At 37.7% G+C, this 8,605-nt stretch overlaps 1 pseudogene; it reads right to left on the reverse strand.

Moving 5' to 3' along the window:
- Positions 1-4,720: 4,720 nt before the first annotated feature.
- LOC137215894 (G/T mismatch-specific thymine DNA glycosylase pseudogene) lies at positions 4,721-7,939 on the reverse strand (annotated as a pseudogene).
- Between the last annotated feature and the right edge of the window lie 666 nt (positions 7,940-8,605).

An 8,605-nucleotide genomic window follows, 5' to 3' on the forward strand; every position in this document is an offset into this window, starting at 1 on the left:
TATTGAGTTCTAAGAATTCCTTATGTATTCTTTTTTTATTAATTAATTAATTTTTGGCTGCGTTGGGTCTTCATTGCCTAAGGCAAAAAGGCTTGTTTTTCCCCCTATATTTTCTTTTCTTTTTTTTTTTTTTTGGTACGTGGGCCTCTCACCATTGCGGCCTCTCCCGTTGCGGAGCACAGGCTCCGGATGCGCAGGCTCAGTGGCCATGGCTCACGGGCCCAGCAGCTCCGCCGCATGTGGGAGCTTCCCGGACCAGGGCACGAACCCGTGTCCTCTGCATCGGCAGGTGGACTCTCAACCACTGCGCCACCAGGGAAGACCCCCCACCCCCATATTTTCTTTTAGAAAGTTTTCTTTTAGACGTTTTATAATTTTGGACTTCACAGTTAAGCCTATGATAAATTCTGAGCTATTTTTTATATTGTGCAAGGTACAGATTGAAATCCATCTATTTGCATAAGAATATCTGACAGTTCTAGCACCACTCCTTGAAAAGACTCACCTCTTTATACAATTACTTGTGTTTTTATGTTGAAATGAGTTGTTCACATATGCATGCTCCTATTTCTGGACTCTATTCACTTCCATTGATAAATGGTCTACCTTTGTGCCAACACTACACTGGCTCGATTATTGTAGTTTTATAAGTCTTGAAATCAGGTAGTGTTAGTCCTCCAATTTGGTTCTTCTTTTTCAATGTAATTTTTGCTGTTTTAATTTCTTTCCATTTCCACTGAATTTTTGTTTGGCAATTTTCACTTTTCAAAAGCCTGTTGACAAATTGATTGGCATTGCATTGAAGCTATAGATCAATTTGGGGAGAACTGCAATGCTAAAAATATTGTATCTTCCCACTTATGAACACAACATATATCTCCTTTTATGTAGGTATTTTTCATTTCTCTTAGCATCATTTTACATTTTTCTGTGTTTTTCACATTTTCTGTAAAATTTATCCCAAAGAATTTCATATGTTTGATGCTTTTGTAAATGGTATTTTTTTATTTCCGATTTTTTGTTGCTAGTTTATAGACATACAATTAACTTTGTATATTGATCTTTTATCTTGCAACCTTACTATTATTAGTCTGGAAGCCCTTTTAAAGATTCCATTTGATTGTCCACTTGGATGGTCATGTCATCTTTCAATAAAGACAGTTTAATATCTCCTTTTCCAGAAGATGCCTTCTCAGTGTTTGCTTGGGGAGGGTGTGTGTGTGTGTGTGTGTGTGTGTGTGTGTGTGTGTCTGTGTGCACGTTATTTCATTGGCCAACACCTCTGGTATAACATTGAATAGAAGAAGTCAGAGCAAACATACTTGTATTTTATTACTCATTTTAGGGGGAAAGCATGAAGTCTTTCATCATTAAGCATGATGCTAGCTGAATGTTTTTCATAAGTATTCTCTATCATTTTGAAAAAGTTCACTTCTATTCCTCGTTTGCTGAGCATTTTTATCAGGAGTGAACGCTGGATTTTGTCAAGTGCTTTTTCTGAGATGATTTTACAGTGTCGCTTCTTTATTTTGTTAATATAGTAAATTACAATTGATTTACAAACGTTAAACCAATCTCTTGCATTCCTGAGATAAATCCTATTTAGTGATGAAACTTTAACATTAATAAATGTTGTTGGGTGCTATTTGCTAAAATTTTGGTTAGAATTTCTGAATCTATCAATAAGGTACCTTGGTCTGTAGTGTTGCATTTTTTCCCCCCAAATACCTTTGTCTGTGTTTGCTTTCAGGTTACTCCACGCCTCATAGAATAAGTTGTAAATGGGACTTTGAGCTCCACCTCTTAATCCAGAGAGTTGACCAGGTCTCTTGATTTTTACTGCCCATCTTTATGGCCTGGGAACTCTCTTAAGAAACACAGACAGATTAATGATAAGGCTTACTTCTTGGTTTCACATCTCTCAGGAACCACTGTCTATTGTACAGTGACTTAAAAACGGTTGTTTCACATGTTTGTCCATTATTCTTGTTTCAAGTGACAGAATAAAGCTGGTTCCTTTTAGTCCATCTTGGCTATAAACTAAAAATGGAATCAACTGTCAGCTGAAGATGGAGTCAATATTGTCTATTTTATAGATGTATTTTATTTTTATAAGGGCACAAGAGTATAATGTCTAACAGAGTTAAAATGATTGATGTATAGACCAGAAATTTTTTAACATGCACATGCTTTGGTCCCTCTGTCAAGGTCCTGGTTAAAACTGCATGTCTGAAATAAGAATCTAAAACTTTAGTATAGATTCTGTATTTCTCATTTTTGCACCTCTCTTATGATGTTATAGAGCACCTTACATCTAGCACTAAAGAGTGAATGTTCCCAGGCACACTTATAGCAGCTATTTTGTGTATATAATGCCTTCTTGATCTGTGGCTTTGTATGACTGTGTATCTGAGCTTCCCTACCACCCTTTCTTGATACCTCTTTTCATATACGTAATTTTTTTGGAATCATTTCATCAAAATGATTCGACTAAAAAAGTCAGTTTCAAAACACCCAAAGCATTTAAAATTAGCTTCACCTTCTTCATAGGTCTTCTTTAACTGCCAGTGTAAAATTTCTTTTCATTTAAATGCACTATCGGTGTCATAGCTTCCCAAATATTCACAAGAGTGTTTGATTCGTTATCCACATAATAAGTAATTTTGTATGACAAACCTTATTTAATTTTTATATTGATTTAATTGCCTAAAACCAATGCTGTCCAATAGAAATAAACTGTAAGCCACATGTGTCATTTAAAATTTTCTAGTAGAAAAATTTTAAATGCAAAGAGAAAGAGGTGGAATTAATTTTAACATCATATTTTATTTGGCTCAAAATATCCAAAACATCATCATTTCAACATTAGTCAGTAAGAAAAATGATAATGATATATTTTATATTCTTTGTTTATACTAAGACTTCAAAACCCAGTGCGTATTTTACGTTTGTAGCACATCTCAATCAGACTAGCCACTTTTCAAGCGCTCAATAGCCACATATAGTTAGTGCCTACCATATTGGATAAGTTAGACATAAGTAATATATTGGAGGTCATTTTCAGCAACTGCAGTAAGTCAGTGTTAGGATTTGATTTCTATGGCAGGCTACTAAGTCATATTTTGCTCACATTCCTACTATAGTACATGCTTAAAATTACCAACACTATCTTCGGCTATTATGAAGACTTCTAGCCATTGGGCTGTGATTGATCCTGGCTTTATCATCTGTCAGTTCTGCGACTTACTTGGGATGGTTAATATCCTAGTGACTCAATATTCTAATCCACTAAATAAGCATGACTTTGGTTGCTGCACATTCATAACTTGCTATGAAAATCAAATAAGAAAGTAGATATGAATATACAAAGAGTTTAAAAATATGGCATCATCTAAACTTAAATCAGGGCATTTCTTCTGACCAAAACAGCTTTAACCTTTGCCTTGGCTTGACAGAACTTTAAACAGGCTTCTTCTTGACTCTACGCCCCCCACCTGCCTTTTCTTAGATCATTTACTCTAGAAAACTTACAATTGTCCATTCTTTTTATTCTTTTTTTATTAAGCAGTGATAGTAAAAGTTATGTTTTACTCAAGACTCAAGGTAATGGAGAGATAGTAGAAACTTAATTTTATAATCCAATCTTTAAAAATTTTTTAAAAACTTTATTTTTTTATTTATTTTTTTTTGCGGTACGCGGGCCTCTCACTGTTGTGGCCTCTCCCGTTGCGGAGCACAGGCTCCGGACGCGCAGGCTCAGCAGCCATGGCTCTTGGGCGTAGCCGTTCCGCGGCATGTGGGATCTTCCCAGACCGGGGCACGAACCCATGTCCCCTGTATCGGCAGGCGGACTCTCAACCACCGCGCCACCAGGGAAGCCCCTAAAATTTTTTAATTTAATATTTTAAATATATTGTTATTTTAAAATTATTATTATCATTTAACCATTCTCTCTTTGCCCCTGTGAGCTATAAAGCTTTTTCAAAACCTCTTCACAGTTATATCATATCTTTCTCAAGGACCTGGGAAAGGTCCTTGAGATATAACCCTCGCAGAGAGTTAGTGCTCCTATTTCCCAGTCTCTGTGGGAAGGTAAGAACCTAACCATGGAGGTGTAGAACTACTAGAGAATGCTTACTTTTCCTCTGCATAAAGCCGATTAGCCAAAAATGATGGTCTGCGTTCTTCTCAGCTCAGCGCGCGCGCACACACACCATTCACTCCCACTCCACTCCCACCTTCTGTTTCAGCAGAATTGAGCTTAGACGCTGTTTTGGTCTCTCTCCTCTACTGCAATTGCTTTGAATAAAGTCTCTTGCTTGTTTCACTTTGTCGATGCAGTATTTGCTTTGGTACCACCTTAATGAATGTGCTTTCTTCTCTGATATAAAGGAATCTAGACTTGGACTTTTAATCTTTGGCATCCAATGCAGCTCACTTTCTCGGAAGTCATCATCAATCACATAACCAAAAAAGTTCAATGGTTTAGAAGATAGATGGAATTAACCTGGATTCTTCTACTCGATCTTCTTATGACCTTGAAAAAGTCGCTCATACTTTGGAAAAGGACTTCCTCCTCTGCAACGTGAGAGGATTGGGTAAGGAGACCTGTAAATTTGCCTTTGAATTCTGAACCTCTTTCATTCTATTCTTGCTGGAGCCCTGCTGATTATTTAGGCTAACCCAGTGTATCCATGTTTTTTTTTTTTTTTTAAGGATAATCATCTTCAATATTTTTTATTGTAAAAACCATCAGATTTTCAAATGAATTTAAAAACTTTTTAAATATTATTTAATGAAAAAGTCTCATATTGTTGTATATAGGGTATATCAACATTTAGTGTTCATCTGTCATATTTAATGAAAAACACCATTATTGTATGCTTGAAAAAAATCTTCAAATCCATTCTCTAGTGCGTGTCCATCATAATTTAAAAGGTATTTTCTCCACTAAAAAAAAAAATCTATGTAAGGCTGTAATTGTTAAAAACCAAAGCAATACCTAGTTACATGCTTTACAGAGTCCCAGGAAAAAAATAATTAAATTGTTCCTATCCCTGATGCAAGGCACTTCAAAGCACCTGCACAAAACATCCATGTAAACAGCAGTACAGTACGTGATTTAAATAACACGAATGACTTTTACACAGCTTTACCTAGACTAAAGGAAAAATAAAATCCATCAGAGCTATAGCTACAAAGGCATGGTAAGATTCACAACAATAATTTGTATCTCTTATTACAAAAAAAACCAGGCCATATAACCTTTTAGAAAAAAAACAAAACCTCATAAATATTTTCATATCAAGAAACAGCATGCTCCCTGGGTAGGTATAAAATCAGAATATTCAGAAGTGATCAGGAGTAAATGCAACTGGCATTTCTGAATACCCAGCTTTGATATCCACCAGGCCCAGTAGTCTGGACTATTTGTAGCACCATGGAAAATGCATTAGAAAATCACAAAGGTACATTACTTCAAAGTAACCTGGCCATGAGGTTCACTTAGTCCACAGTAACAAAGAGCAATGATGAAGAGAAAGAATTTTTTAAAATTACTGGCTTATTCAATTTACCTAGCAAGAAAAATCCTGTATTATTTTAGTACATCTCATGTACATAAAGCACCAGTTTAAATAAGATTATCAAACACCTCCAGCATCTTGTTACTCAGTCTGAAAGTTCATTTCTCATCATTTCCATGTTACATGCTTAAAGCCAAGGAGGATAAAATTTGAATGGTGATAGATACTGAGAGAGAAATTCAGTTCCTTCCCTATCAAATGTATGTCTCTCAAGTAAAACACAGATGAAGTAGCAAATTTAAAAGGTCTTCTGCACTCTCTGGAACTTAACCATCCCAGCAGAATAGTGTCTGCCTACTAGAGGACCAACACATGGGGGTGAGAGGGCCAAAGCCAGGGCTCATGGCCCTGACATGTAAGGCCGGGTTAGCCTTGCTGCTGCAAGGCCATACTCCCCATTTCTACTACCAAGCAACTCTCAGAAATGCTCACCCCTGGTAAAGCAAGGAGGTCTGAGTGTGAATACAACTCAGGAAGCCCATCAAACACCACTAAAAACTACCAAATGAGACACCACTGAGGGTTAACCTCACAGATGAAAATCAGCACATTTGCCTCTTTACCAGTGGGAATCTTATCAGCACGCCCTTCTTACGCATGAAAGGGATAACGGTGCGTCTAAGTTTATGCACAGTTAATAATCAAGTGTAAATATGCAGACTCATTTTTAAATTACAGGTTAAAAATGACTCCCAAAAGGAAATCAATTTCTTCATAAATGAAAGATAGTTTATAAAAAGCTGGAATGATGATTAATTCCAATACAAAAACTCATACACAAAAAAACTCTACTTTCTCCTTCCAAAGTACTTAGGTCCGTAAGTAGTTCTACTGTACCATGATTACATCACCAGAGTAAAATATGAATAAAATACTTCAGTTAACAAACCACTTTGAGGTGGTGTCAAGAGGGCCACTTCTTGACAACTGCATTAAAACTGCAGCATTTAAGCAGGGCAGAGAAACACCATTCTTAAGCATGGTTTCCTTCTTCCTGTTCTTGCATCCCACAGTGATTATTAAAGGAAGGAATCTGGTCTGTAAATGACTGGGTCATCCACTGCCCATTTGGAATGTCACTGAAAGTTGATCCTCCACTGTCAGTCAGCCCATCTGAAGAGAAGCTGCAAGGTTCACTACCGCACGGATTTTCACTATAAGCACCACCGGACGCTGCTTCATAACCCGGATCATACTTTTCTTCCTTCACAGCCATCTTCTTTGCATCCTCTTGGGCTAGCTGCAGGTCAAATGTATATTGCACCTCTTGGACGTCTGTGTTTCGCTCAATGCCTTTCAACTGATCTCTTAAGTCTTTCAGCTTAATGTAGTAATGAACTTTGTCCTGGGCTCGAGGAAACTGAGCACATCTTGCACTGGATGATGGCATAACATAGCAGAGCGTTTCTGTGTCTGGTATCTTATGCGGTTGAAGTCCAAATTCTAAGTTCTTAACTTTTACTCCAAAAACTTCCTTACTAAAAATTTCATAAATACATTTTCCATTAAACACTGCTATTCGTGGCTGATATTTCTGTAATTTCTGCACTAGAATACGTCCTCCTTCACGAACTTCTTTACTGGAAAGATCCTTGCTGCCTGGTGTTGTCCTTTCCACCATGTTGGTAAATCCAATACCATATTTTCCTGGTAAAGTGTGATCATCCATGTGATTCAGTTGGACCTCACTCAGCCCTGACATGAACAGACACTTCCAAAAATGGTTTCCAGGTCCAGGGTAATGATGCCCTTTGTAAGCAGCCATTAGTCCTGGGTTGATGCCAATAATCACAATGTCCAGATTGAAGGTCAAAATGTCCGGTAGAGTCTTCGTCAAAAGTTCAGCTTCTGAAACACCATTGAACCGGTCTACTTTTCTTTTCACTTTAAATGTGTCTGTAATTTTTTCTTGCTTTTCTTTTGATTTTGTGGACTTGCCAGATTTTTTGGCTTCAGCGGGTTTTTTGGGTTCCACCGGTGTTTTTGGTTCTGTTTTTCTGGGTTTTCTTTTCCTTCCTTTTGGAGTCTCTTGTGTGGGTTCCTGAGCAGGAGCTGGGGCTGGAACTTCCGGCATTTCTTGTTCATTCATAACTGCCATAGGAACTTCAGCCATCATTTGTTGGAATGGAAATGTATAAAAAGCTTGCGCGTGCTGAAGGGTACAGCTGCCTGCGTTCTCCGCTTCCATTCCCTGCTGCCGATCGCGCGCGCAGCTACTCCTGCCTGGCAAGCGAGCGACCGGACACTGTAGTACCGCGGCCCAGGCACGTACTGCGGTACGGTAATAACCAGACACTTAGATTCGATTGCTGGCAGAACTGGGACAGCGGCTGGCGCTCAAGCTCCTCCCCCAAGTTTCTCTATCCATGTTTTTAATCAGTTAATTTACATCAACTTTATGTACATGACACGGGACTACGCATTTTTAAGTCTAAGGAACATTTTCACATTTATAACAGGAAGTGAATCAAACACGTATACTCCCTGAGGGTGAAAACGAGGTACAATTTTCCTCTACCTATAAAGCAGCTGCTATCACTGTTTGCTGACTTGCAGATCATTGCTGAATGCTTCAGCACATCTTTTTACTTGTTGACATTGTGCAAAGTCAGCTCTTGAACTACCCATAATTGTTGGACTCATGATTTGCTTTTTTTTTTATTTCAATGTAGAAAAAGATGTGATTAATGGTGTAAGTTGCACAATACATTTTTATGATACTTTAAGAAAGTGTGTGTGTAATTTCTCACCTTAAACAGAAATACAGAAATGCTGCTTTATATGGTATCTGCTGTAATATTAAAACATATCTGGGAAATTACAATTAGCAATGTGATGCCTTTGGTACCACAGTTTTCATCAAAGCATACCTGGCAGTAGGGGAGAGTTAATCTTGGGAGCATTTACTAGGTGCTGGGTCAGTGATTCCCATATTCCTGTCTACTTTAGAATTACTTACAGATCTTTTAAAACTTCCAAAGCCCAGGCCACACCCCAGACCAATTAAATCACAGTCTATG

The sequence above is a fragment of the Pseudorca crassidens genome, chromosome 21 (genome assembly GCF_039906515.1).
Source record: "Pseudorca crassidens isolate mPseCra1 chromosome 21, mPseCra1.hap1, whole genome shotgun sequence".
NCBI lineage: Eukaryota > Metazoa > Chordata > Mammalia > Artiodactyla > Delphinidae > Pseudorca > Pseudorca crassidens.